Here is a 25528-nt window from a genome sequence, read left to right as displayed (position 1 = left end):
ACTCCTCCTTTTTAAGTTTTTCACCACCTGCTGTGTGAGTCCCATCCAACTACTCCATTCCTTGACTCATTGGTGTAGCAACCCCCTTCTCCCCCCACACCCCACTGCTACACTGCAGTTAAGCTGTGAGACTTGCTGCTAGCAGTACTCACTACTCAGCACACACTCACATCATGATTACACAGCTGTGCCAGAGATACTGTCTCACTGACAACCAGGATGAGACACTCCCAGAAAGGCATGTATGTATGAGTACGGAGAGAGTGGGCGCAGTGGGGCTGCATGACTGACACCCAGGACGAGACACTCCCAGAAAGGCATGTATGTATGAGTACGGAGAGACTGGGAGCAGTGGGGCTGCATGACTGACAGCCAGGACGAGACACTCCCAGAAAGGCATGTATGTATGAGTACGGAGAGAGTGGGCGCAGTGGGGCTGCATGACTGACAGCTGAGCCTGTCACGTCAGTGAGATGACAAAATGCAAGATATAATTACCTAGCTAAATCAGGCGCTAATGCAATATTACATGTATTAAATGAGCACCAAATATATTGATTATTAGATAGCAGCTCTTATGCGGCAACTGGATGCCTCAGACGATATAGATTGTATCTCACAAAGTAGACGTGATTCCGCACCAGTTTTCTGAAGGTACAGAAAAAATAGTGATAACAATAATGATAGAGTACCAGAATAACATATGATATGTACGAATGATTCGTATTTTGATTGATAAGTCTGGTGGTTCACCCAGAGTCAGAAACAACTGGGAAGAAAAGGATTTACAGAAGACTCTTGTGTGGGTGCACTCTTGTTTATATTTGTTAGTATGAAGATATTAAAACATAACTTTTATTAACTCATTACTCTAAGAAAAAAAATCCACACTTATATAGTCCACCACAATTATTAAACTTAAGGAAATGTTCTGGTTAGTCTATATTAGTAGACTTCAGGAGGGATGTAGACACTCTGGCTCTACATCCTAATCCTATCCCACCAGCACAAGCTCAGCTTGTATTAATAAGACCTCCAAGGGTCATTGAACTGAATTATAGTCAAAAATGTAGATCCTGATTAGTATTGACCAATTTTGGATCTATAATGAATAAAGGGAAACGGTACACAGATCAGAAGAATAAGCAAAAGAAATGATTCAGGGAGAATGTGGTGATCCTTCTGTTGGCTAAGAGTCGAGGAGGTCACGAATTACAACACCGGGTATTCTCTGGGGGTCACCCTCACAGATACTGACCCAGCCCACCACCGTTTTGCTTCCAAGATCGGACGAGATCAGGCTTTATCGGTGGGGTATGGTAGTAATTTATGCTTTCATTAAGGCCCATAGATTGTTTAAGTTTCAATAGAGACATAAAAGAGCGCTGATGGTATATAAATAAAAATATTTCTAATATTTATTACAGTTCAACACAATAAAAACAGTTATGCCAATAATAACCAGATAAAATGTAGCCACAATATTTCTGATTGTATATAAACTGTACACAGATTCAGCTGTAATCACTCACATTAGATCGATTGTATTTAAATGCAGCTGAATCAGCTGATATGTGCAGTACTGCGGTCCATTAATTAACATATTAGAGTGTAGGAGGACTCCAATTTATGTATATACCAGAGGGATCCCACGGTATGAAAGTGGATAATTTAAGTAGTTCAATATCCTCACTTATAGGTCAGTGTTCTCACCCAATGTTGGTAATCTCCGCTGGTTCCCGTCAATAGCAAAGTGCAGTGTGAGCTACAAACGGCTGCAGGTATCCTTCACAGATGGACCAGAGGGAGATGCCGCGAGCTCCGATGATCAGTCTGCAGACAGGGGGCCCCGGCACAGCAGAGGGCAGTAGCGTTCCGTCCCGTGTGACAGCAGTGAGGATCAATGAATTTGTTTATAGCAGGGTTAAACGAAGTGGATGAATCTCCTTCAATGGACCGGCAGTAGCTACAACCCTCAATGCGTTTCTCCGCCACAGGCAAACGGCGGTTTCCTCAGGAGATATGAATACCCAATGAAGAAGTAAATGGGTATTTAAACCATTTGTATCCAATTGGCTTTTGAGTGGTGATATGCACACCTGAGTGAATGCTCGGTGTTGCTTAATTTGTATAGAGTTGATCCACATGATGTAATTAATACAGGGGCTCTTTTGTTAAAAAGAAAAAGGAACTATACAGATACAGGTTGAGTATCCCATATCCAAAATGCTTGGGACCAGAAGTATTTTGGATATCGGATTTTTCCGTATTTTGGAATAATTGCATACCATAATAAGATATCATGGCGATGGGACCTAAATCTAAGCACAGAATGCATTTATGTCACATATACACCTTATACACACAGCCTGAAGGTAATTGTAGCCAATATTTTTAATAACTTTATTAAACAAAGTGTGTCTACATTCACACAATTCATTTATGTTTCATATACACCTTATACAAACAGCCTACAGGTCATTTAATACAATAATTATAATAACTTTGTGTATTAAACAAAGTTTGTGTACATTGAGACATCAAAAAACAAAGCTTTCACTATCTCACTCTCACTCAAAAAAGTCCGTATTTCGGAATATTTGGATATGGGATACTCAACCTGTAATATCAAGCTTAAACAATAAAATTAGTACTTATAGTAAATAGTGGTGGGAAAACAAAGAACACACTAATCCCCATATATATGTATATACAGATAGAATTTCTAATGGACACACAGATACCTAATATGTTGCTTTATTACTTTGACATTAAATACGTCTTGCTTTATAGAGATTTATAGAGATTATTTTTTATATATAGTTTGAATATTTATCATCCTCTCTATTCCTTTGAAGGGGTTTCGTGTTTCAAGTTATTCCCACCACTTTCTGAAAACATATATTCAATATAAAAAGGAATCTCTGAGTATAACCATTAATTTAATTAGAAAGCTCCAAGAAACAAGTATTTCAAAAGAGCTCATAATAACTAGACAGCTAAAATAGCTCAGTGAGTAAGTGACTGAGCTACAGTGAGAGATGTCATTGGTTCAAATCCAACCTAGACTCAATTACTTTATATAGAATTGTTCATATGTTTTAATGTTTACAGCCATTTAGAACAGTTGAAGGGCACCCCAATGGTTGTTATTGGAGAATACATTTATATTATAGGTTTAATCTATTAGGTACGTATATTGAGAAGAGGCAACAAATAAATCACAAGTTGTGGCAAGATTAAGGTGGAGGAAATACCTACAGCTGTATAAACTATTTATAACCCACCCAAAGCATATCGGACCAAACCACTGTATTCATAATAGTAGGAGAGAAAATATTCAAATAGATGTTCCTAATGTATACAGATAATAATTAAACAGAAAAATCTTTTCTGAATCATCAGTCATTGTGACAGAGACCATCTGAGTAAGCCATGTGCATCGTCATATTCAGTGTAAATTGGTGAATATATATATATATATATATATATATATATGTCTATTGTTGCTCATATCACACTAGACAAAGAATAATCCAGAGATAGATACAAAGTACCATGTGTATAATATACTCCGTAGATATCTCAAAGGATATATATGTATATATAGACTAAGTTTCTTAACAGAAGGATAAGAAAACAGCAATGGAAAAAGAGGGGGAGGAAAGAAGAAAAATAAGGAAGCTATAGGATAAAATAGAATAACATACAGATATTGATTCATATATTATTCAGCTCAATGTTTTCGTTGAGACCTAGAGGGAACAAAGTATCTATCATACAAATCCAGTATGCTTCCCTCTTACAGAGGAGGTTATATCTATCCCCACCTCGGAATGTCTGTTTTATATGTTCAACTCCCTGTATGGACAGAACCCCACAATCACCTCCATGGAGTGAGAAAACATGTCTAGGTACACAGTGTTTAGTTGACTTTTTAAGAATGAATCTTCTATGTTCTAAAAACCTAGAGAGCGTATTGTTCTACCGACATATTGGCAACCGCAAATGCAGGAGATTACATAAACCACAAATGTTGTCTGGCAGTTTATATTGCCCACTATATCGAAGTATTCTTTAGTTCTATATGATAAGAATTATGATCGTCAGTGAGGTGGATGGGGCATCCCATTCCCAGCAGGTACAGCACACTATTTGTAAGAGCCGGAGCGGTGCAGGGCTACTGGCTGACAGCCTAGCATCTCGGTGCAGCGGCAGAAGTCTGTAAATGATGGGAAATAACATCTGGCCCATGGCTACTGTGAGGAAATGAGAGGTCTGTGACAATATAGCTATGCCTCATTTCTTATGTCAGATATGTACTTTTTATCCCCATATCCCTATACATTTATCTGTTTCCTCATTCTCCATAACATGTCCATTACTGCTCACCCAATATTGTGTTTAAATCAACCTTAATATTGTTAATATATGCAATTGTGTTACGTTATCTGTTACCCTTTGGAGCAATGCATTCATGTTAGACCTAGTTTTCTATTGTTTACTACCACCACAGTGGACACTCAAAGGGTGAGTCATATAAGGTACCATTGTCCCTTTTTGTTTACTCCCTATTGTCCAACAGTGAGCTGACCAGACATGGGTAACTACCTGGCTCTCTTCCTTTGATGGTAAAACTAGTTATCATCAGGTATAGACCATCAATGATTCCTGATCATCAATGGTTGATAGCCAATCCTAGACCAGAACCTGAGAGACCACAGCCACCACAAGATCCACAATGTGTACCTAGAAGCTGCCACATCTGGCACTTTATTACCCGCCATCAGATCTACCTTCTCCTAGAGAGCCACCTCTCCACATCTAAGCTGGAACTCTGCAGGTTTCCTTCACCACCAGCTTTGATCTCCTTTGCATCAGCATCACGGCCAGCCACACACAGGTCAATGGCATCAGCATTATGATAACATTTTTTTTTTATATTCAAGATTTTTTATTGAGGTTTTCAATTTTGCTTTAACATTTCACACATACAACACACAAACATTATCCACACCCAACATGTGTGGAGACAGCAGTACATGTATGCAGTCTATAATACATTTAGTAAACATTATTACTCATATAACATATAGTCACATAGCAACGGTGTCTTAGTTCAACACATCCGAAGCATAACAGTTCCCTTAAACTCATAAGCATAGCAGAATTGTCACATTATGTTACATATATCATAGCAAGGCAAGACAAGACCGGCCGCGGGGGTGCCCCCCTCACACAACATCCCATACTGACACACGAGGAAGAATACGGGTTTAGTTATATCTCTCTTTGTAATATTTAGAGTCCATCTATCTACCCCATATTGTGGACCATTTCCTCTCCACCTTCCTAGCCAGAAACACAAATTTTTCATGCGCAATTGTTTTGTTGACCAGGGATATCCACGCCCTAGATGTCGGGGCCTCACTGGCCAGCCATAGCCGGCAAATACAGACCCTAGTTAAAGCGCATAGGTTAATAACATATCGCCTACTAGGTGGGTCTAAGGCTTCCTCGTCCACAATCAGCAGTGTACAAAGCGCAGGAGTACATACGAAGGAGGGAATACCTGTGTCACATAAGATCTGTATAACCGCCGTCCAAAACACAGACACGCCAGGACACACCCACAGTAAATGCCAGAAATCTGCATCCACAACTCCACATCTAGGGCATTGCGAGTTGTGAGCACCCCCGATATGTGCTAATCTCACCGGGGTCATATACACCCTGTGTAGAATGTATAGTTGTATTTGCTGGTATCTAACAGAGGAAGTAGAGATCCGATGGGCTCCTATAGCAGTATTCCATGCATCATCCGATAGCGTACCCACATCTGATTCCCATCTACCAACCCGAAGAGCCGTGAGAGGGTCACCGTGGTGCATTTGCAGGATACGACCATATATCCTAGAGACTAAGTGTCCCGAGTCTAGCGTTTGCAACATTGTTTTAACCGGGGAGTCAGCTAAGACTGGAGGGCCATTTGGGAACTGGGCTGCCAGTGCATGTCTCAACCGTAGGAATTGAAAAAAGAACCTTGATGGAATGTTGTGTGCGTGTTGAAGTTGTTGGAAAGAGTTAAGAATCCCATCACTATATACATGGCCCAAAGATGATACTCCCCATCTTCCCCAAACCTCTCGGACCTGAAGATGACACAGTTCCGGTAACCCATATATGTTATCCAAAGGGTTGTTAGGGTCAACGCCATGGCCACGCATCACCGAGTGCACCATTTTCCACACCAGGAGGGGACCGAGATCATTAACCCATTCCCAGACATGTATCAGTTGCGCCGCGTAGTAGTAGAAACGGAAATTGGGGAGGGCCAGACCCTCCATTTCACGTGTTCTGGTCATGGTATCTAGTTTTAAGCGTGCTCATTTACTGGCCCACACCAGGGAGGAAAGCAACCCGTCTATTTGTTTAAAAATCTTCTGTGGAATATAGACAGGTGATTGCTGCAGGACATAGAGAAGCTTGGACTGGAAGAACATTTTAACCATATTAACCCTCCCCCTGACTGTTAAGGGCAACTTACCCCACGTCTGCACCCGGCCGCAGAGATACACTATTTGGGGAGTGATATTAAGAGAAGAGAATTTTTGAGAGTTATTAGACACCCAAATACCCAAATATTTGAATGATTCCACCCACTTCAATGGAAGAACCACCAACGGGGAGGCAGGGACTTCGCCCTTAAGTGGGATAATAGAGGATTTCTCCCAGTTTATCAGTAAACCAGAGTATCGCCCGAACCCATCAATAATTTCCAAGATCCTAGGTATAGACTCAGCATAGCGATCCACAAACATCAGGATGTCATCAGCATATAGGGCCACTCTGTCTTCCCGAGCACCCACTTTAAGTCCATAAATACCCGCATCTGTTCTCAGAAGACATGCCAGGGGTTCAATGGCCATAGCAAACAGAGTAGGGGACAAGGGGCAACCCTGTCGCGTGCCTCTAGATAAGGGAAAGGAGTGAGATACGAAACCATTGACCGCCACCCTTGCCGAGGGAGAGGAGTACATCAGTCGAACATATTTAATACATTTCGGGCCGATACCAAATCTACGCATAACTTCCCATAAATATTCCCACTCCACAGAGTCAAAAGCCTTAGCGGCATCTAACGAAACGACAATGGAGGAGGAAGGGTCCGCCCGGGGGATTTGTAGGTGGGTAAACAGACGTCTAAGATTAATGGAGGTCGATTTATTAGGCATAAATCCCGTCTGATCTGGGTGTATAATGTGGGAAATAACTGTATTTAATCTACCAGCCAATCTCTTAGCCAAAATTTTAATGTCAGTGGGTAGGAGGGATATAGGACGGTAAGACTCCACTTTCTTAGGATCCTTGTCAGGTTTAGGGAGAACCACAATCACTGCCTCCGTCTATGGCGGAGGCCATAGACGGGGGAAGAGACTCCTGTGTAAAAATCTGGCCATATAACTCAAGTAAGCGGGGGACAAAAAAATCCAAGTTATGCTTATAGACCTCGGAGGGTATTCCATCCAAACCCGGGGCTTTACCACTAGGAGAGGCCTCAATCGCTGCTCTAACTTCATCAGGGGAAATAGGCGCCTCCAAAAGGTCACAAGCCTCCCCGGACAAGGTGGGGAAGCAGACACCGTCCAAATAACCATTTAATTGTGATGAGGTACAGTCCAATTAAGATTCATATAAGCGACTATAGAAGGATACAAATTCAGCCGTCATCAGTGGAGTCTGGGTCAGGTGAACACCTTCAGCGCTCACAATCTCTACCACCACACTAGTAGGTCTGTCTCCCCGAGCCAGAGAGGCCAGGTATGTCCCCGGCCTGTCCCCCGTAGCGTAAAAGGTATGGGATGAGAAAAGGAGTCTATGCTGAGTCTTTTCCATTAGGTAGTCTCTCCATTCCCTCTGAGCCGACAACCAGGCTGACTTGGAACTGATCAAAGAATCCTGCAAATATTGTAGTTCTGCAGCGGCACTCCGGGCCTCCAACTCAGCCTCCCTTCTCCTATAGAAGGATTTTAACTCAGACACCCGTTTAATCAAACTCCCCCGTATAAAGGCCTTAAAGGTGTCCCATAAGTTAGAGATAGACTGGTCGGTACTGTTCAGCTCGAAGTACTCCCGCCATGCGGCTACCATTTCAGATCCGTCTCCCATGTGAACGAACCAGAATGGGTTAAATTTCCACACAGCTTGGCCTCTATCGCAATTAAAGTCTAAATTAAAGGTCAAGGGGGAGTGGTCTGATATACCTCTAGTCTCATATCTAATGTTACCAACGGGGGAACCTTGTCACTCGAGAGGAGGGCCAGGTCAATCCTAGAGAACGAAGAATGGGAGTGTGAGAAACACGAGTATTGTTTAAGAGAAGGGTGTCTCAGTCTTCACGGATCGACCAGGCCCAACCCCGACACCACATTTGCAAACCCAGACCTCCCAGGACCTGCAGCAGACGGAGACATGGAGAGCCTATCCATTACCACATCTAGCACATTATTGAAGTCCCCCAAGCAAATAACAGACACCCCGGGGGATAAGGCCATGAACCCAGCAACCCTCTTAAGTACATTGGGAGAGTATGGAGGGGGCACATAGACTGCTAGCAGGAGGACAGGAACATAAAATAACCTACATTTCAAAAACACATATCTCTCCCAAGGATCTGTTTGTATAGATTCCATTACAAAAGGGACGGTCCGCTTAATAAGGACTGAAACCCCGTGTGAGGCGGACGTGTGCATAGAGTGGTATGCCCAACACACCCAGGGTCTCTTCAGTGAGAGAATCTTACTACCTACCAAGTGTGTTTCCATAAGACAGACAATATCAGCGGCATAGTGTTTGAGCTGTCGGAGCACAAGAGACCTCTTAACTTTATCATTGAGCCCTCTCACATTCCACGATACCACCTTAATCCCCGTCATAGTACAACAAAGGTATGATCAGTGCATCGCCCAGCGGCCGGTCAGCCAGTCACATACAGATTCAGTAACCAGACACCATTGCTTATATTGCACAGTAATAAACCATGTACTTTCACTACATACATTTCCGCTCAAAAAATAAATATAACCCAACACCCTCCCCTTCCCCCCTCCCTGTATACCACCCCCAACATGCAGCATACCTGGATCCCAAAACTGAGTGTACATACCTAAAAATACCTCAGCGAGTGCCCACGTGTCCTATACAGGGTTATTCTACTACACAAATCCGCTGCTAGCTCCTTGTGCTGACCCTTTACATATTTGTAGATATTAATGTCTCCTCTTAGTTGCTGCGTACTCCAGAGACTCTAACCCTTTATTCAATTTAGTAGCCCGCCTTTGAACCCTTTCTAGTTCTCATATCTTTTTTATAATATGGTGCCAAAAATTTAACACAATATTGTGTTTTTCCCCAAAATGCATAATTTAGCATTTTTCTACATTGAACCTCATTCCCCATTTAGACGCCCAGGCTTCAAGTTTAAATAAGTCATTTTGTAGAGACTCCACATCGCTATCTGAATTAATTACCTTACACAGCTTAGAATCATCCACAAAGATTGACACTGTGCTTTCCAGGACTATTCCTAGATTGTTGCTAAATATATTGAACAGTATTGAATACCTTGTGGTATTCCGCTAACTACTGGTGCCCAGCTGTAGAACATCCCATTTACCATTACTCGTACTCTGTTATCCAGCCAATTACCTAGCCATGTACAAATAGTATATCCTAGACTAAGTTCCCTTAATTTGATGATCAGTCTCCTGTGAGGAACTGTTTTGAAGGCTTTTGCAAAATCTAAATACACCACCTCCACTGCTTTTCCCTGATCAAGATTCTCGCTCACTTCCTCGTAGAAGCTAATTGTTAGTTTGACATGATCTGTCCCTTACAAACCCATGCTGACTTTTGCTAATAATCTTATTAACCTGCAGATAATCCTCTATGCCACAGGTTCTCAAACTCGGTCCTCAGGACCCCACACGGTCCATGTTTTGCAGGTCACCTGTAGATTTTTAAAATGTGACAGTTGGTGATACACAGTGCAGTTGCTGGGTGACATGGAAAACGTGAACCGTGTGGGGTCCTGAGGACCGAGTTTGAGAACCACTGCTCTATGCTATCCCTCAAAATACCTTCCAATAATTTGCCCACTATAGAGGTTAAGCTAACTGGTCTATAATTACCAGGATTATTTTAAGTTCCCATTTTAAATAAAGGGACTACCTCCGCTATGCGCCAATCCTTAGGTACCTTGCCTGATCTGATTGAACTGTGGAAAATCAAGTATTGGGATCTTTATTTTGCTTAGTCTCTCCAGGACAACAAGTATCCAGCCAAGAGTCATTACCTTCACTATCTTTATGCACTACTTTCTCTGACTGATCCTTCCTGGTGAATACTGAGGAAAAAAATTGTTCAGTATTTCCGCTTTTATTTTATCATTGTTTATCAAAGCTCCCAATTCATCTTTTAATGGGCCTACGTTCTCCTTTAACTTTTTACTGTTTATGTATTTATAAAACTTTTTAGGATTGTTTTTACTCTCTATAGCGATTTGCTTTTTATTTACAATTTTGCTGCAATTATTACTTTTTTGCATTTTTTATTGCATTCCTTGTAATGCTGGAATGACTCCTCCCCTCCATTAGATTTAAATGTTTTGAAAGCACGCCTCTTTTTAGCCATTGCTTCTTTGACCCCCTTATTAAGCCACATTGGTTTGTTTTTAGTACTCCTGCGTTTACTGCTCATGGGAATGAATTTGTGAATATGCTCATGGGAATGAATTTGTGAATATTGCTATCAAGCAACCCTTTTAAAGCTACCCACATTACCGTTGTGTCTTTACCATGAAACAAAACTTCCCAATCAATCTCGTTTAGTGCCTGTCTAAAATATCCCTCCAAATTCCCAACCCAGTCATGAGAGTCGTCCCACCATGTTTCCGTAATACAAATAATATCATACTGAGACTTTGATACAAGCCATTCCAATTCCCCCATTTTACCCGATAGGCTTCTTGCATTCACAAGTATACATCTTAGCTTGGCCTCTCCATTGTCCGTTTGTTTTAGTGGTATCTTATCTATATTTACTAGTGATGAGCACCGGAAATTTTTCGGGTTTTGTGTTCGGTTCCGCGGCCGTGTTTTGGGTTCGAACGCGTTTTGGCAAAACCTCACCGATTTTTTTTTGTCGGATTCGGGTGTGTTTTGGATTCGGGTGTTTTTAAAAAAAAAAACCCTAAAAAAACAGCTTAAATCATAGAATTTGGGGGTCATTTTGATCCCAAAGTATTATTAACCTCAATAACCATAATTTCCACTCATTTTCAGTCTATTCTGAACACCTCACACCTCAAAATATTATTTTTAGTCCTAAAATTTGCACCGAGGTCGCTGGATGACTAAGCTCAGCGACCCAAGTGGCCGACACAAACACCTGGCCCTTCTAGGAGTGGCACTGCAGTGTCACGCAGGATGGCCCTTCCAAAAAACACTCCCCAAACAGCACATGACGCAAAGAAAAAAAGAGGCGCAATGAGGTAGCTGTGTGACTAAGCTCAGCGACCCAAGTGGCCGACACAAATACCTGGCCCATCTAGGAGTGGCACTGCAGTGTCACGCAGGATGGCCCTTCCAAAAAACACTCCCCAAACAGCACATGACGCAAAGAAAAAAAGAGGCGCAATGAGGTAGCTGTGTGACTAAGATAAGCGACCCTAGTGGCCGACACAAACACCTGGCCCATCTAGGAGTGTCACTGCAGTGTCACGCAGGATGGCCCTTCCAAAAAACACTCCCCAAACAGCACATGACGCAAAGAAAAAAAGAGTCGCAATGAGGTAGCTGTGTGACTAAGATAAGCGACCCTAGTGGCCGACACAAACACCTGGCCCTTCCAAAAAACACTCCCCAAACAGCACATGACGCAAAGAAAAATGAAAGAAAAAAGAGGTGCAAGATGGAATTGTCCTTGGGCCCTCCCACCCACCCACCCTTATGTTGTATAAACAGGACATGCACACTTTAACCAACCCATCATTTCAGTGACAGGGTCTGCCACACGACTGTGACTGAAATGACGGGTTGGTTTGGACCCCCACCAAAAAAGAAGCAATTAATCTCTCCTTGCACAAACTGGCTCTACAGAGGCAAGATGTCCACCTCATCATCATCCTCCAATATATCACCGTGTACATACCCCTCCTCACAGATTATCAATTCGTCCCCACTGGAATCAACCATCTCAGCTCCCTGTGTACTTTGTGGAGGCAATTGCTGCTGGTCAATGTCTCCACGGAGGAATTGATTTATAATTAATTTTAATGAACATCATCTTCTCCACATTTTATGGATGTAACCTCGTATGCCGATTGCTGACAAGGTGAGCGGCGGCACTAAACACTCTTTCGGAGTACACACTTGTGGGAGGGCAACTTAGGTAGAATAAAGCCAGTTTGTGCAAGGGCCTACAAATTGCCCCTTTTTCCTGCCAGTATAAGTACGGACTGTCTGACGTGCCTACTTGGATGCGGTCACTCATATAATCCTCCACCATTCTTTCAATGGGGAGAGAATCATATGCAGTGACAGTAGACGACATGTCCGTAATCGTTGTCAGGTCCTTCAGTCCGGACCAGATGTCAGCATCAGCAGTCGCTCCAGACTGCCCTGCATCACCGCCAGCGGGTGGGCTCGGAATTCTGAGCCTTTTCCTCGCACCCCCAGTTGCGGGAGAATGTGAAGGAGGAGATGTTGACAGGTCGCGTTCCGCTTGACTTGACAATTTTCTCACCAGCAGGTCTTTGAACCCCAGCAGACTTGTGTCTGCCGGAAAGAGAGATCCAAGGTAGGTTTTAAATCTAGGATCGAGCACGGTGGCCAAAATGTAGTGCTCTGATTTCAACAGATTGACCACCCGTGAATCCTTGTTAAGCGAATTAAGGGCTCCATCCACAAGTCCCACATGCCTAGCGGAATCGCTCCGTGTTAGCTCCTCCTTCAATGTCTCCAGCTTCTTCTGCAAAAGCCTGATGAGGGGAATGACCTGACTCAGGCTGGCAGTGTCTGAACTGACTTCACGTGTGGCAAGTTCAAAAGGTTGCAGAACCTTGCACAACGTTGAAATCATTCTCCACTGCGCTTGAGACAGGTGCATTCCACCTCCTATATCGTGCTCAGTTATATAGGCTTGAATGGCCTTTTGCTGCTCCTCCAACCTCTGAAGCATATAGAGGGTTGAATTCCACCTCGTTACCACCTCCTGCTTCAGATGATGGCAGGGCAGGTTCAGGCGTTTTTGGTGGTGCTCCAGTCTTCTGTACGCCGAAAGTGTCCCGCAATTCTTCTGGCCACCGACAGCATCTCTTGCACGCCCCTGTCGTTTTTTTAAATAATTCTGCACCACCAAATTCAAGGTATGTGCAAAACATGGGACGTGCTGCAATTTGCCCAGATTTAATGCACACACAATATTGCTGGCGTTGTCCGATGCCACAAATCCACAGGAGAGTCCAATTGGGGTAAGCCATTCCGCGATGATCTTCCTCAGTTGCCATAAGAGGTTTTCAGCTGTATTCTGGAAAGCGGTGATACAAAGCGTAGCCTGCCTAGGAAAGAGTTGGCGTTTGCGAGATGCTGCTACTGGTGCCGCCGCTGCTGTTCTTGCGGCGGGAGTCCATACATCTACCCAGTGGGCTGTCACAGTCATATAGTCCTGAGCCTGCCCTGCTCCACTTGTCCACATGTCCATGGTTAAGTGGACATTGGGTACAACTGCATTTTTTAGGACACTGGTGACTCTTTTTCTGAGGTCTGTGTACATTTTCGGTATCGCCTGCCTAGAGAAATGGAACCTAGATGGTATTTGGTACCGGGGACACAGTACCTCCAACAAGTCTCTAGTTGGCTCTGCAGTAATGATGGATACCGGAACCACGTTTCTCACCACCCAGGATGCCAAGGCCTCAGTTATCCGCTTTGCAGCAGGATGACTGCTCTGATATTTCATCTTCCTCGCAAAGGACTGTTGGACAGTCAATTGCTTGGTGGAAGTAGTAAAAGTGGTCTTACGATTTCCCCTCTGGGATGACCATCGACTCCCAGCAGCAACAACAGCGCCAGCAGCAGTAGGCGTTACACGCAAGGATGCATCGGAGGAATCCCAGGCAGGAGAGGACTCGTCAGAATTGCCAGTGACATGGCCTGCAGGACTATTGGCATTCCTGGGGAAGAAGGATATTGACACTGAGGGAGTTGGTGGGGTGGTTTGCGTGAGCTTGGTTACAAGAGGAAGGGATTTACTGGTCAGTGGACTGCTTCCGCTGTCACCAAAAGTTTTTGAACTTGTCACTGACTTATGATGAATGCGCTGCAGGTGACGTATAAGGGAGGATGTTCCGAGGTGGTTAACATCCTTACCCCTACTTATTACAGCTTGACAAAGGCAACACACGGCTTGACACCTGTTGTCCGCATTTCTGTTGAACCCATTTCTCTGTATTTTCTTCACACGATTGCATCTAGGAATATAGATAACTCAGCTCACTTAGATATGAGATTATCTCATACAGAGTGATGTACAATTTAGCTGGACATATTTCTAGTCTGCAGCGATAGCTGAAGTTATCTTTTGGTAATCCCCACTCCCTGATTGCCACTCGTGACATATTGCTCCTCACAGATTAGTTTATATATGGGGACTCTTCACTTTTCTTCTCGGGCGGGCATATACTTATGAGAGGACGGTGGTGGGGGAAATCCTACCTCACTATTGCTTTCATGTCCTCTAACGCTCATACACGTGGCCACTGTTATTGGTCCTTGTATATGACCGTTAGCCGGAGGTCGCTGGTCAATGCTAAAATGGTTATTAGTACGGTAATGTTTATCATATTGTACGACCCGTTGTTTACTTTTTTCTTTTCTAATGCTTCTCCCCCCCTTATATTGTCTCTATCCTCCCCCCTCTCACCTACCCCCCTCCCAGGATGTGACTGTCATTATCTGGATAAAGCTGATAGTGGTTGGTGTATATGTTTAATCTTTGACACGACAACATACCTGACTTAGTAGTGGGAACTTGGAATGTAGGGGGATTTAACTCCCCAGCGAAGAGACGGAAAATAATCCTTTATCTCAACAAACAACGGATAGATCTGGCTTTCCTGCAGGAAACGCACCTCACACAGGAGGAGACGGTGAAGTTGAACACCTTAAACTGGCAGGTACTGGGTTTTAGCTCATATAATTCTAAAGCTAGGGGTGTTGTCGTATTGGTAAAAAGTCATATTCTCACGGAGGTGGTTTCCACTTTAACTGACCCAGATGGTCGTTATGTTATATTATCTGCAAAGATTAATGGTAAAATGTACACCATATGCAACGTTTACGCTCCTAATGTTTATAACAAGATGTTTTTTCAGTCTCTACTAGCTAAATTGACCCCCTTTTTAACAGAACCTTTGCTCCTAGGTGGTGATTTTAACCTTATCTCTTCCTCCTATCTAGATAGGTCTCATCTTCCCGCGAGACATCTCACACTGCCCAAACTTGGAGTTCCCTTTTTAGCAGAAAGATTACAAGCAGTAGATATCTGGAGGGCTCTGCACCCCACGGAAAAAGAATACACATGCCTCTCCGCTGCACATCACACACTATCCAGGATAGATTACATTTTATTATCCCATTCTTTACTTCCTCATGTGTCTGACTCCCAAATTGAGACCATAGCCCTCTCGGATCATGCCCTGGTAACTGCGACCCTTCACTTTCCAAATGTCTCCTCCCCATCTCCTAAATTATGGCGGTTCCCGTCATATCTCGCAAACGCCCTAAAATTCCAACAGAAATTGGAATCCTCCTGGGAATCTTTTCTGACTAATAATGTATCCCATCTAGAAGAAGTTCCTATATTGTTCTGGATGACTGCGAAATCAGTTCTCCGGGGTGATGATATATCATACGTCTCAGCTAATAATAAAAAAATATGCCACTCAATATTTAGAGTTTCAGAGGCCCCTGTCAACAGCCTACCAGCAATACAAATCCTCCCCTACCCCACAAAACCGCCTCATTTATCTTAACTCTAAAACTCATTTTGACGAATTCATGTCATCTATGGGAAGTAGATTCTCCTTTTCCGTAAATAAATTCTTTAAATTTGGCAATAGAACTGGAAAATGATTGACGACTTTACTAAATGGTTCTCGTCCTCCTATGGTCACGCACCCACTTCGCACATCCACTGGTGCGCTAACCACTACTAACCAAGAAATCTCTGACATTATGAGATCCTTTTATGAAGGCCTATACTCCCCAACTCCACCTCCTTTGCCCGAATCTCCCCCTACAGTCTCCCCATGGCCCTCTACCTTTTGGGACACTCTTCCTGTTCCACGATTACTCCCCAATATGGTTCAATCATTGCTAGATCCCATCACACTTGAAGAAGTCAGAAATGTCATTGGACAATTCGGCAGGGACAAGGCACCGGGTCCTGATGGCTTCAGTGCTGATTTTTATAAGATTCTTCTACCACGTTTTGGTGAGTCTTTGGTGTCGGTCCTGAATGCGGTTTTGACCACTGACACTCTTCCCAGACATTTTAATACAGCCATTCTCAAGGTTCTTCCTAAACCCGGGAAGGACCTCTCTCAGCCGGGATCATACAGCCCAATCTCTTTACTGAATCTCAATTACAAGTTACTTACCAAAATATTAGCGGATCAGATTAAACATTTACTCCCTCATATTATACAGGAGGACCAAACAGGATTTATCTGGCGAAGACACTCGGAGGTCAACGTACGACGGGTCCTGTCAGCTATCTATGCTTCCTCCTCCTCTTTTTCTCTCGCCACTCACCCATTTATCCTATCTCTTGACGCAGAAAAAGCGTTCGATCTGGGTGACTGGGATCACCTTTTCTCTTCTCTTTCACTTTTTGGCTTTCCTGCCCCTTTTGTAAATCTCCTGAAACTCCTTTACACTACTCCTCGGACGCAGGTCTGGTGTAATGGAGTTCTATCCCCAGCTTTTGAGATACATAGAGGAACCAGACAGGGATGCCCCCTGTCACCCTTACTCTTCGCCATAGCGCTGGAGCCTCTGGCGATAGCCTTACGACAATCCCCAAGATTTAAAGGAATCAAAATAGGGGACGTGGATCTCCGCCTGGCCCTTTTTGCTGATGACATTGTCTCAGACCCAGTGACCTCCATCCCAGAGATTCTGGGCCTAATTCAGACATTTGGAAATAGGGCAGGATATAGGATTAATGTAGCTGAATCAGACATTTTACTCTTAGGCCCCACTACAAATGTCCTATCAGATCTCTTTTCATCGCTTTCTTTCAAAATTGCCCCCACAAAAATCACAAACCTAGGGATCCAAATCCCGGCGAATCTGTCTAGATTGTACGAGGAGAATTACTCCCCTAGCCTGGCACGAGTAACAACACTTTTGGATAGTTGGAAATGACTTCCCTTGTCACTGTTGGGGAGGATAGCAGTGTTACAAAACATAATCTTCCCCAAACTGTTTTACCTTATGCAAATGCTCCCAATCCGACTTAATAATCGAGACATCCAATACCTACGGAAAATTATGTCAAGATTCTTGTGGAAAGGAAAAAAATCATTCATAGCTTTAGACAAGCTGATGGCTCCTAAGTTGGAGGGTGGGTTCGGGGTCCCTGATTACGCGTCTTATTTAATGGCTTCGCTGTTTCGTTTCGCTGCTGACTGGCTGTTTGATAGAGAACTCTTCACTGACTCCGCACTGGATGAGGCCTTGTTCTCTCCTTATTCCCCGGGAGCTCTGCTACTTTGAAACATAGAATTTGTCGGCAGATAAGAACCACTTGGCCCATCTAGTCTGCCCCTTATTTTTATTTTTTTTATATTATTTTTTATCACTAACCTTATTTGATCCTTATTTCTTTGTAAGGATATCCTTATGTCTATCCCATGCATGTTTAAATTGCTCTACTGTCTTAGCCTCTACCACCTCTGATGGGAGGCTATTCCACTTGTCCACTACCCTTTCTGTAAAATAATTTTTCAGCAAATTTCCCCTGAACCTCCCCCCCTCCAGTCTCAGTGCATGTCCTCGTGTCCTATTGCTTCTCTTCATTTGGAGAATGTTTCCCTCCTGGACTTTGTTAATACCCTTCATATATTTGAAAATTTCTATCATGTCCCCCCTTTCCCTTCTCTGCTCCAAACTATACATATTGAGATTTCTTAGTCTTTCTGGGTATGTTTTGTGATGTAGGCCATGCACCATTAGTTGCCCTCCTTTGTACAGTTTCTAATGTATTAATATCCTTTTGAAGATATGGCTCCAGAACTGAATACAGTATTCTAGATGAGGCCGTACCAATGACCTATACAGTGATTATTACTTCTTTCTTTCTGCTGCTGATTCCTCTCCCAATGCAGCCAAGCATCTGACTAGCCTTCCTCATTGCCTTGTTACATTGCTTACCTGCTTTTAAGTCATCTGAAATAGTGACTCCTAGATCCCTTTCCTCCTCAGTAGTTTCCAGTATAGTGCCATTAATACTGTATTTAGCTTTAGGATTTTTGAGACCCAAGTGCATGATTTTGCATTTTTTGGCATTAAACTGTAACTGCCAGACTCTTGACCATTCCTCTAGTCTACCTAGATCCTCAATCATTTGTTTTACCCCACCTGGTGTGTCTACCTTACCTTACTTTGTAAACCTTCTTTGATCCCCTCATCGATTCGCAATAATCCCCTTTTCCATGATATCTATTATAACTGGCGCTCCCTACACAAAAAATTCAGGAGTAATCCAGAAATCTCACCATGCATCCCACTATGGGGCAACCCTGCATTTCCCCCATCTCTTATTAATCCTAATTACCGACTCTGGAAAGAGAAGGGTCTCTCTAACTCCTCCAGGGTCTTTGATCCGGGAGGCTCAATGCGGTCTTTTTCCTTCCTCCAAGAGAAGTTCAACCTACCTCACACCCACTTTTACATGTACCTACAAGTCAGACACTATTTAAACCCCACAAATCCCAAACATAACCACCCCCAAGACAACTCTTCTCTTTCCACCCCACTGTCACTTTCACTTGCTGCACACAGAGTTGGACCCACACGCATCAGACAGATATATAACATCCTGACTTCTAGATCAACAGAACACAGATGGAATAGATTATTAGACCAATGGCGAAAAGATATACCCAGTCTAACTTCCCATCAGCAACTCAGTGAGCACTATATCTCCTCTCTGAAAGCCTTAGCCTCCCCGTACTTACAGGAGGTACATCTTCGCACCCTACAGAGGGCATATATTTCCCCCACACAACATGCCCGATTTAATCCCACGGAATCTGGGGAATGTCCCAAATGTCATGTCAGTGTAGCCTCGTTTTATCACATGTTTTGGGAGTGTGGTCTGATCCGCCGCTTCTGGCATAAAGTAATGGCCTTTATTAACCAGCTATTACACATCCATGTGGAAGCGACGCCGCTATCTTGCCTGTGTGCAAATTTCTCAGAATGGGACTTAGGACCAGGGAGACAGAAAATACAACCATTTCTAACCATCCTAGTAACGGTATCAAAAAAAATGATCCTGTCTCACTGGCTCTTGTCCACATCCCCGACTCTGACGGAGGTGCACAGTAAACTTTTGCAGATCTTATACTATGACAGAAAATCGGCCCAAATTAATATTGAATCAGGGATTAAAACCTTTTATAAAAAATGGGGTCTTTATATTGATTCACGGGATCAGACCACACAGACTCAAATATTTAAGGTTTTTGAACACACAAAATGGTTCTTGCATAGGAAATTATTGGAAGACACCTTGCCGTGACATTCCACACTAATATCTACTAGTACCTTTGGGACAAGAACACCATGTTTCCTATAATTGTGCTACTACATCAATTGCGATTCTTCTCACTATATATTTCTAGATAGGACATCCTTATATTCCCCAATCATTCACCCTCATGTGTTACCCTCCCCTTCCCCTTCCCTCCTCTTTTGAGCACTCACTTTTTACTTCTCTTTCTTTTCTCTTTCCTCTGTTTAGTGTTATATATATGTCAGGATACCAAATTCCAAAAGAATCGAACCTCATTATTATGTTTATTGTTATTTAGGAAAAGGTAATCTGGTTCTAGAGGTGTATACACCTTTCTTTATGATTCTGATGATAAAGCGTTGATGGAGACTCCTACGGTTTTGACCCCACAGTTTTGATGTACAAGACAGATTCGCATAAACACTATATACCTTGGTTAATGTTAGTGCAATACTCTTGTGACAAAATACGGATTATGGTTTGGAGTCCACAAGTCTAGATTCTACGGATCTGAACTGTCCCCCTCTTAACAGACTATAATGTATTTGTCAACTTTAGCCTTAACTTCATAATCTCCATTGTCTGCTACTTCGTTGTTTCATATTGAATTTATATTATGTGAAAATCCTAATAAACAGATTTAAAAAAAATATATATATAAATGAAGTAGTAGAAGCACATATCATGTAAAAGCCTGTTATTGAAAGGTGGATTGAAAAGAACCTCACTCTAGAAGATTTCTTTATACATTGTTGCTTATCCAATTGCTACATACTCTGACATTGATTGTAGCTGATACGGCTTAAATCCTTCCCTTCACAGAGAGAGAGCAGGCTGCGGTGTAACACATTTGTTACAGTGTTGCTATGCAGTTCTCCTGCTGGCAGTACTGTAATGATGGGGTATATGTAATTGTGGTCGAATTGCCGCAAATGTCAAAAAACGGGGCATTTTAAATTCGACAATGCAATACAGTACTTTTCGATAAAAAAACGGACGTTTCAGATTCGACTTTTTGAAATTCGACAGTTGTCAAATTCGACATGTCTGCAGTGGTAAAAATGCGGCTTATCGACAAAAGTATATTCAATTGAAGAAAGTCGATTCGACAACAGTGCTTTTCTACAGTAATTTTGTCAATTTCATTCCACCTCACTTTGCTGGTGGAATCTAATAAAAAATGTAAAAACATGTTTTTTTTTGTGTTTTTTTTTTTTATTGCTAATAGCATATCTATTTATATTAGAATGGATAATGTACCTGGTTTGTCTATTAGGAGCCACAAGTATTATTTATATATTTTTTAAAAGAAAATTTTTTTAACTGACTAAAATAGAGAGAGCATGGTTTTCAGTGGGAAGGGGTGGGAACGGGTTAAAATCAAGAAAAAAAATGCGTGGGGTCCCCCCTCCTAAGCATAACCAGCCTCGGGCTCTTTGAGTCGGTCCTGGTTCTAAAAATACGGGGGGGAAATTGACAGGGGATCCGGTCCTGGTGCAAAAAATACAGGGGACAAAAGATGTAGGGGCCCCCCGTATTTTTAACACCAGCACCGGGCTCCACTAGCTGGAGAGATAATGCCACAGCCGGGGGACACTTTTATACCGGTCCCTGCGGCCGTGGCATTAAATCCCCAACTAGTCACCCCTGGCTGGGGTACCCTGGAGGAGTGGGGACCCCTTAAATCAAAGGTTCCCCCCCTCCAGCCACCCAAGGGCCAGGGGTGAAGCCCGAGGCTGTTCCCCCCCATCCATGGGCTGTGGATGGGAGGCTGATAGCCAACTGACACAAAGAAAGAATATTGGCCCTCATTCCGAGTTGTTCGCTCGCAAGGCGAATGTAGCAGAGTTACACACGCTAAGCCGCCGCCTACTGGGAGTGAATCTTAGCTTCTTAAAATTGCGACCGACGTACGCGCAATATTGCGATTACAAACGAGTTAGCAGTTTCAGAGTAGCTCCAGACTTACTCTGCCTGTGCGATCATTTCAGTGCTTGTCGTTCCTGGTTGACGTCACAAACACACCCAGCGTTCGCCCAGGCACTCCCACCGTTTCCCCGGCCACTCCTGCGTTTTTTCCGGAAACGGTAGCGTTTTCAGCCACACGCCCCTGAAACGCCGTGTATCCGCCCAGTAACACCCATTTCCTGTCAATCACATTACGATCGCCGGAGCGAAGAAAAAGCCGTGAGTAAAAATACTTTCTTCATAGTAAAGTTACTTGGCGCAGTCGCAGTGCGAACATTGCGCATGCGTACTAAGCGGATTTTCACTGCGATGCGATGAAAAATACCGAGCGAACAACTCGGAATGAGGGCCATTGTTTTTTGTAGCAGAACTACAAGTCCTGGCAAGCCTCCACCGCAAGCTGGTACTTGGAGAACCACAAGTACCAGCATGCGGGGGGGAAATGGGCCCGCTGGTACCTGTAGTTCTACCACAAAAAAAATACCCAAATAAAAACAGTACACGCACACCGTTAAAGTAAAACTTTATTACATACATGCCGACACACACATACTTACCTATGTTCACACGAGGCTCGGTCCACTTCTCCAAGTAGAATCCTCGGTGTACCTGAAAATAAAATTATATTCACCAAAATTCAGTGTAGCATCTGTCCTCTTCTTTTTTGTAATCCACATACTTGGCAAAAAAACTAAAACCGCATTTACCCAGACCACGCACTGAAAGGGGTCCCATGTTTACACATGGGACCCCTTTCCCCGAATTCTGAGACCCGCTCCATTATCCTTAATGGTGGGAACTTTGCGGTCAGCAGTGAGGTTACTCGCGCCTTCGATACAGTGCCTCACAGGAAACTGATCAAATTAAGGGAACTTGGTCTAGGATATACTATTTGTACATGGATAGGTAATTGGCTGGATAACAGAGTACAACGAGAAATGGTCAACGGGATGTTCTCCAGCTGGGCACCAGTAGTTAGTGGAATACCACAAGGGTCCGTACTTGGCGCGCAACTGTTCAATACATTTATCAACGATCTAGGAATAGTCCTGGAAAGCACAGTGTCAATCTTTGTGGATGATACTAAGCTGTGTAAGGTAATTCAGATAGCGATGTGGAGTCTCTTCAAAATGACTTATTTAAACTTGAAGCCTGGGTGTCTAAATGGGGAATGAGGTTCAATATAGAAAAATGCAAACTTATGCATTTCGGGACAAAAAACACACAAGCAGCGTACACTCTAAATGGGGAAATTATAGGGGTAACTGTGGTGGAAAAAGATTTGGGGGTGCTCATGGATAATAGGCTTACAGTACACAATGTCAAAATGCTGCAAAAAAGACAAGTAAGGTGCTCGCATGCATAAAACAGGGCATTGAGACAAGGGACGAGGATGTAATCCTGCCACTGTACAAATCATTGGTACGTCTGTATCTGGCATATTGTGTTCAGTTCTGGGTCCCATATTATAAAAAAGATTTAGGAGAACTAGAAAGGGTTCAAAGGCGGGCTACTAAATTGATTAACGGGCTAGAGACACTGGAGTACGAGGAAAGGCTTGCTAAATTATATATGTATACACTAGAAAAGCGGAGACTTAGAGGAGACATTATTAATATCTTCAAATATGTAAAGGGTCAGCACAAGGAGCTAGCAGCGGATTTATTAGAAGAACTTTGTATAGGACACGTGGGCTCCCGCTGAGGCTAGAGGAGAGAAAATTCCGTATACAAAGTAGGAAAGGGTTCTTCACGGTAAGAGCATTAAAAATGTGAATCTCCCTGCCGGAGAAGATAGTAATGGCAGACTCTGTAAATGTATTTAAAAACCGATTAGACAAATTTCTAACTGGAAAGAGTATGCAGGGTTATAGCATTTACAGTACCACAGTGACATTAATCTGGGAGTGGTAAGAGTCATTGTTGTCAATTGGTACTAAGCATTACATCAGCAGGTACATTATAATATGATCAGCTGATCACAGAATACAGGTTGAACCCGATGGGCATTTTGCCTCTTTTCAATCTCACTAATTATGTAACTAGGTAACTATTACCTTATATAGGAGTTTAACCGTATTCAGACACATAGAAAAAGAAACAACAGTAATAATTATTAGACTCATATGCATCCGGCACTTATCCAACTATTAGTACTCAAAAGGTAGATAGAGACTTAGTACTGTGTTACCCGGCTCAATAGAGTGGGATACAGGGAGACTCACCTCACTTCCAGGACCGATCAATACGTTAGCAAATGCTGAGTGGATCCAGACGCTAATAGTGTAAACACTCGCCCCATGAACCTGCAGTGATCAGAGACGCACCAGTCACAGTCGCCTATGCTGCGACTGGGTCCTTTTAGATACACAGCGTCTCAGACAGAAGCGGGAAAATGGTTCATGGTGGGAGACTTGGAAGAAACTGGTCATGAATCAGGGGGAGGGGCGACCAGGGGCGCCACCGACTCCCCACTACTGATACCAATCCCAGGGATTGTGGCCTCATACTACCTCTGGAGCCTATGATCCCTAAGGCCTTGCGCTGGTGCACCCTAGGTGGCAGCCGTGTCAGTGACTGGTAGTCTCCTCCAAAACAGTGCGGCTGTGTCCGTGTTCCCCCACTAAGAAGAACCGATGCCTTACCTTCTCCCCGTGCTCCAGCCACAGCCTGGTAACTTCTGCTGGACTTGCTAGTATATTCGACACAGACGCTCCCCAACAGTGCCGTAACTAGACATTTTAGTGCTGTGTGCAAGAAACGGCATCGGCGCCCCACCCCTTAATGCAAACCAGCGGTGTGCGTCATAGGCGTGCACAAAAAATATAGGGGCTGGGCTTCACGGGAAAGGGGTGTGGCCACAAAATACCACCAATTCATACACTGGTCCCCATTATTCAAATGACGCTGCACAGTAGTGCCCCTTTTTCACATTACGGCAGACAGATTCCCCTTTTTACACAATACGGCAGACAGCGTCCCCTTTTTTTTTTACACATTACGGCAGACAGCGTCCCCTTTTTAGCACATTACGGCAGACAGCGTCCCCTTTTTAGCACATTACGGCAGCCAGCGTCCTCTTTTTTTAAACATTACGGCAGACAGCGCCCCCCTCTTTTACACATTGCGGCAGACAGTGTCCCCTTTTTCACATTACAGCAGACAGCGCCCCCTTTTTTACACAGTACGGCAGACAGCGTCCTCCTTTTTACACATTGTGGCAGCCAGTCCCCCTTTTTACACATTACGGCAGACAGCGTCCACCTTTTTAACACATTACGGCAGACAGCGACCCCTTTTTACACATTACGGCAGACAGCATCCCCCATTTTACACATTACGGCAGACAGCATCCCCCATTTTACACATTGCGGCAGACAGCATCCCCCATTTTACACATTGCGGCAGACAGCATCCCCCATTTTACACATTGCGGCAGCCAGTCCCACTTTTTACACATTACGGCAGACAGCGTCCCCTTTTTACACATTACGGCAGACAGCATCCTCCTTTTTACACATTGCGGCAGCCAGTCCCCCTTTATACACATTACGGCAGACAGCGTCCCCCTTTTTACACATAAGGGCAGACAGTGTCCCCCTTTTTACACATTACGGCAGACAGCATCCCCTTTTTATACATTACGGCAGACAGCGTCCCGTTTTACACATTACAGCAGACAGCGCCCCCTTTTTTAC

At 43.5% G+C, this 25528-nt stretch overlaps 1 pseudogene; it reads right to left on the bottom strand.

Annotated features, from left to right (window-relative positions):
• Positions 1-1209: 1209 nt before the first annotated feature.
• Positions 1210-1328, bottom strand: LOC134984581 (5S ribosomal RNA; annotated as a pseudogene).
• Positions 1329-25528: the final 24200 nt, after the last annotated feature.

This window comes from Pseudophryne corroboree (genome assembly GCF_028390025.1).
Source record: "Pseudophryne corroboree isolate aPseCor3 chromosome 3 unlocalized genomic scaffold, aPseCor3.hap2 SUPER_3_unloc_66, whole genome shotgun sequence".
Taxonomy (NCBI): domain Eukaryota; kingdom Metazoa; phylum Chordata; class Amphibia; order Anura; family Myobatrachidae; genus Pseudophryne; species Pseudophryne corroboree.
This window is presented reverse-complemented; position numbering and strand designations above follow the sequence as displayed.